This window comes from Phyllostomus discolor, chromosome 1 (assembly GCF_004126475.2).
Source record: "Phyllostomus discolor isolate MPI-MPIP mPhyDis1 chromosome 1, mPhyDis1.pri.v3, whole genome shotgun sequence".
Taxonomy (NCBI): domain Eukaryota; kingdom Metazoa; phylum Chordata; class Mammalia; order Chiroptera; family Phyllostomidae; genus Phyllostomus; species Phyllostomus discolor.
The window spans coordinates 78,093,719-78,099,718 of record NC_040903.2 but is presented as its reverse complement, the minus strand read 5'-3'; positions in this window follow the sequence as shown (position 1 = coordinate 78,099,718).

Genomic DNA, 6,000 nt, shown 5'->3' with positions numbered 1-6,000 from the left:
AACAGCCAATCTATGTTTGGGCCTGAGGATTTAAAGGTAATTTATATCCACAAATGCATAATACTATCTTTTACCTTTCATTTTCACAGCTAACTGACTATTTGAGTAAGTGTCCAGCATTAGTGATGAGCTTTAGTAATAAAATAATACTAGCTTCACAATGAGGACTAGATTTATAAATCCTGACTTTCACATCAGGAAACCAGCCAGGAAATACCTTATATGCTAATAGCTATGAAAAAGGCAGCAACCTGACTTAAATAATTTCTTCTCATGGGTGTTTTTGGGGAGGATGAATTCCAGGTTCTACTTGGAATGTGTATATGTCAAGTTACAAGCATTCATTTTTATATAACCAATTATTTTGATAATTTGAAGTAATCATAATTAAAGCTGCAGTATTATTAAATTATTAAACACCTCCATAATCCATATTTTTTTCAGTAATCATCTGAGGGAGAAGACCTAAAATCTGAAAACGTTTATTTTACTTCTACAATTACTTTTACTCTGAAACCATCTCTAAGTTTTTCCTTGACTCTGCTGAAACATTCTTATTTGTTTTGCATAGTGTACCTAAATGGAGCAATTCCACAGAGGGAATGTGTCAAACAAAATGTGCCAAACAATGTGACATAGTTGGCCCAAGTTTGCCATTAGCAGTTTTCCTGCTGTGATTTTGGGTGAACCAGGAAAAGTGCATCAGTGAGTACTGGAGAGGGAAGGTGGCTTCAGTGGCCAGGGCAGCTCATGGATACTTGCCATTAACACATTACTGCCTCTAGACAGCTGGTCTTTTCGTGGTGGGTGCTGACATGTGCATGTTCCAGGTGGCTGGACTCATAGAGAAATGTTAGGCTGCAAGGGAGCAGAGCAAAGTCTTGTGTCTGGAGAGGGTGCTGCTAGGCTTTGAAAGGACACTGGGGAGAAGTCAGATGTGGTCTGCTGTAAGTAGAATGGGCCTTACAGCAGACCACATTACGGAGCATGAATTGACCTCTCTCCCTCTGCCTCACAAGTCTTCCTAGTTGGCTGCAGTCAGGACTAAGCAGTCATTTTGTGATTTCCTTGTGTCTGATGACATCTCCCCAAAATGCATGTTTAGCTGCATCGAGCAGAGGTGCCATGAATGAGCACAGATGGCTGCTTTGCTGTTTGCACCATCTGAGCTCCCATCCCTGGCGGCATGAGTCCTGGAATAGGAGCTTCCAGAGCATTTTAACCTGCTTTTGTTAATATGTGTGCAAAATATAGAAAACAGCTCCTTTGCAGAGTTATCACTTCCAAGGCAAACCCTACTCAGGTTTTTTGGAACCTTCAACATTTGAAGATAACATCAACCCAGTGACCCCAGAAAGAGATGGTCACTGTGCAACTATTTAATCCAAGGGACAAGTCAGGTGGGTTTAGTTTTTGTTGATTATGTTATTAGTGTGACTGATTTAAAGTGAAAACCAGTGACGAAGTTTCAAATATCCCCAAACTGTTACTTAAGTTGCTACTCTTAGCAAACTCCATCAAATCATCAAAATACAATGTCAGACAGCACCTTGGAAAGAAAAGTAATCAAAGACACTGATCTCCCCTGTAGGGACAAAAGTGCTTTTACAAGGGAAGGTTGATTAAGCATTTAATGCGCTAACAGCATCTGTAACAAATAAGGATGCCCAAAGTACAAAAAGTAGTGACTTAACTCTCTTGGGGGGTTATTTGAAAACTTCATAATTGATTTGCATTTTAAATCAATCAAACAAAGAAAATAATCAACAAAAACGAAGCCCAGATCAACACCTTTCACAAGCCAGGCCAGCAGGATGCTCTTTCCATTGTGAAGCTCACTGGCAATAAATGCCATCAACACACACACAGGATGATTCCAAGTTAAAATTATAATAATGTTGGGCAATGCTACTTGGTTTGGTCCAATGGGAGGGAGGTATTATATTGCAATCATTTTCCTTCCATTTGATCACGCATTTTATTAAAAGAGTGGGAAGATCTCCCAGCTTGAGATAGTTAAAGTCCTGTTGGCGGGTGCAGCAGACGGATGACAGAGCAGACATCGCAAAGGCACAGCAGCAGGAAGCAGATGAGTGATGGCTCTTTGCTGCTGCTAACACCCAAAAATCTATCATTCCAGATGCACAAATTAAAATTACTCACTAAGCAAGAATGCCATTGAGCTGCACCTTATAAAAATCCTGGAGTAAGTAGAAAAGTGCCAGGCTGATAAATCTGCGCTGTGAGAGCCATATAATCGTGCTGCCATCAATAACAGCCCCCTCACTTTATGGACTCTGCTCTTTCTGCAGCAGCCATGAATAACCAAAACATACACACAGCCTCTTCCCAAATCCACAGTCATGGGCTAATATGACACACACCACCACTGACTCCATCTGAGGCCACTGGAAGATGTGCTGCCCAGATTTGAGTCATATAACCAGGTCATGCAGACATCAGTCTGATCTCATATTGCTTGGCCTCTACAACTCAGGTTCTATGGTCTTCCTCTCCTTCCTGAAAGTCTATCTTCCTTGGTTTCCTTTACCCAGTTTCCACAGTCAATAGTCCATTCATAATCACTTATCCTTTTTTCTATGATCCACCCAGGTCCCAATGACTCTACGTCATCTGTCTCAGAAATTGTCTCTCCAGCTTGTCTCTACCATCACCACTGATGCACCAGCTCACTTGATCCACTCAGTAACCTTATAGCTTGCCTGGCAAGTTAGATGAATGCCCTCTAAACTGCTCTTCATAGTGCAGCCACGATGGCCTTTTCTAGACATAGATCAAAAGATGACACACTTCTGCTCAAAGCCCTTCATGCACACCATCCTCTTAAGGTGATTTCCTACCAAGATCTGCAAGGCTCCGCATGGTTTGGGTGCTCCTGGACTCTCCAGATGTGTCTGCTTCTGCTATCTCCTCCTTTCACTGCCAGGCTTTTAGTTCTGTTCACAATGTTCGCTTCTGACTCAGGGCCTTTCACAGTGATGCATTTCTCTCTATCTGGCTGAATCTTGCTGATCTTTTAGGTTTCAGATCAGTTGTCACTTCCTCACCTTTCCTGACCATCTCAACTGGCCTATTTAGGTCAGATCTGTGAATTAGAGCTTTTCAAAGTGGTCATCACATTGTAACAACTGATTGAACTCTGGCTCACCCAGTGGATGCTGGGCATGTTGCCCACTGGGCTACGGGCAGGCTCACCATGCATCTCAGAGCCCAACACCATTCCCTACATGGATGGGGAGTTGTTAATAACCATCAAGTGTTTGAACAGTGAACAGGCCTTGTGTTCCTGAGAGAGCATGGATAATTTTACAATCTGTCCTTACAGAAGGAAACTAGCAAGGAGGCTGTCACATACCATGCAATCTTCCTTTGAGGGGCCCTCAGGTGACAGGTGTGACCAACCTTCCAGACTCCTGAGTGCTTCTTAGGGCTGACCATTCACAGCTCCTAGACTGAAACTCCTATGTTTAGCTCCAAAGTGGACCACAGATTTATAAACTTCCACTCTGATTTCAATTCAATTTAGCAGTTTATTGATGGAGGCAATAATTTTGCTCATTCATTATTATTATGGTCAAGTAGTAATAACACCTTTCAAATCCAAGTTTTATTCCTAAAGAAAAAAACTCTATGTTGTCAAAATTTACATCTGATTTCCAATATCACTTCAAATTCTTCCCAGCTTTGTATGTGTTTTCTGTGTGTGGTTTTCCAAACATTATATAGCATTTAATGCTGCAAACATACATCAATTACTTTATGCCTGCAATTAGAATTAGAGCAAAATATCCTTGGGCGCTGTCCCCAAAGAGTTAATTATGAGAGCTCTTGCCAAATACTTTCTGCAGGCAGTTTCTTATATTACTGTGCATCTTGCCCTGAACACAAAGCATCCTTTGAAAGTCTGTATGTGGTTTCCTCCCTCCACTGTGCTATGCTGATCTTTAATCCTTGTTCTGTTTTCCTTCTTCTAAACAAATCCAGCATCAAGAATAGCTCTTCACCCTTATCACCCTAAAGCACAAAGATCAGGTCTCCCCACACTATTTGCTGTCCTGATCTTGGATGATCAATGGCTCCCAATGCCCCACCAAATAAGTGGCCAGTCTCCTCACAATGATGGTTATGTATGCCTCTCTGTGGTTTCTCTTGTTAAGTAAGCCTCAGGCCTGTGCAGTATCCCATTCATGATGGTCCAGGGCTGAACAGACCCAGGAAATTCCCTGCATTGCAGCTCTCTTCTTCCTGAAGCTTCGGTCTGGGTTTTGCTCTGTGAATACAGCAGCTCTAAGCAATGGGCTTATGTGATTGTGGAGGCTGAGACATCCAAGATCTGTAATCAGTATTCTGGAAGCCCAGAAGGACAATTGTTTAGTTCCAGTCAGGGTTTGGTTCCCTCTGCCTTTCAGGAAGTCTTGCCCCCACCTTGCCCAGTCTGGAGGTGGCCTGACTTTCTCAACCACAAGTGGCAGGAGCAGCAACCAAACACTGAGTCTGCCTAGCCTTAGCCAGGGCTGTTGCCTGGAGGTCTGGCATTGTTTAGAAAGGGAGTTTGGGTGCTGAGGTTGTTTGGGGGGCCTGGTGGGAAGTGTGAGGGCTGACAGTACCTCCCAGTCAAGTGAGGAGGAGATACTTTCTGGGGACACAACACGCCATCAGAGCAGTTCATCCCCTTAGTGGTACCTCCTTGCTTGGGGAAACCAGTGGCTGTACTGTCTCAGAGGGAGGACAGTGTTCAGGGTGGCTGGGAGAGAAGTAAAGACAGGAACATGATTATAGGTCAAGGGAGCAAGAGTAACTGTACCTCTGCTTCTTTGAAACACTGCTTTTATCTTCTTAAAATTAGTCTTCTTCCTGGAAACAGAACATGATTGAATTCCAAATCTACTCCTGAGCCCTGAGGGCCTTGGTGGCACCTTCCTGGCTCCTGCCAGCTCAGAGCTCTGTCCCCTGGCTCTGCTGCCATATTTGGTATTTTGTGTAGATTCCCTTTGGAGCTCAGGGGCACAGATCCTTCCAGGAGACCTCACCAACTTTGGGTTACTCCCAGTGTCAGAAAACAGAGGGTGCCCATTTCCATGCTGCTTCTTCTTCAAGCTGCAGCCCCTAATCACCAGCCAGGACACAGTGTCTATGCCTCAGAGCCATCCTAAGATAGGATGCATAGGTTTATCTAAGTCACAGGTGGCAAACACAAGGTCTGCAGGCTGACTCTGGCCCTCCACCTTGTTTTATCTGGCCCGGCACTTGTTTCTACCTGGCAGCAGCACCGAGCTCCTTGCCCCTACCTAGTTAAGGACTAGTTACATTTATACAGTCCTAAAATTACATTTGGCCCTTTGAAAGCAACCGTGAGGCTGATGTGGCCCCCGTTGAAAATGAGTTTGACACCCCTGATAAGTGAAGAACATGCGTGCATACAGGGAGTGGGGCCCACATAACGGGCAACAGGCAGATGATGAGTGGGGCTGTGGCTTTGCTGGGAGGCTGGGGAACTCTGGCTGCTGACTCTCTGCCGAAAGGGCCACATATTCAAACCAGCCTGGTGGGTGGGCCAGACAATGACATTCCTCAATAAGTGCTGGCTCTCATGGATAACTCTGCTGAGACCCTTCAATGAGAAGCAATAGAAAGAGACAGCACTGCCTCCTTCCTAGCCGTGTACTTATGGCAGTTCTCAGTGGGTCCAGAGGGCAGAGTGGATGGGGTATGGATGGGATCATGAATGTGGGTGAGACTAGGGGACAAAGACCTCCTGTTGCCTCTGTTCTACAAGTTCCTGAAGACCAAGTGAGCAATATGGTCACTTCCCTGACAGAGAGATGAGGGATCATGCCTAAACAGAACTTTCTCTAGTTCAGAACACCCAGCTTATAGGGTTTATCAAAGCCTGCTGGGTAGGGCCACTTGCATATCATACTTCAGCCACCAGTAGCACAGGAGAGCCAGGGCCCCTGAGATAACAGCACGAGGCTACTG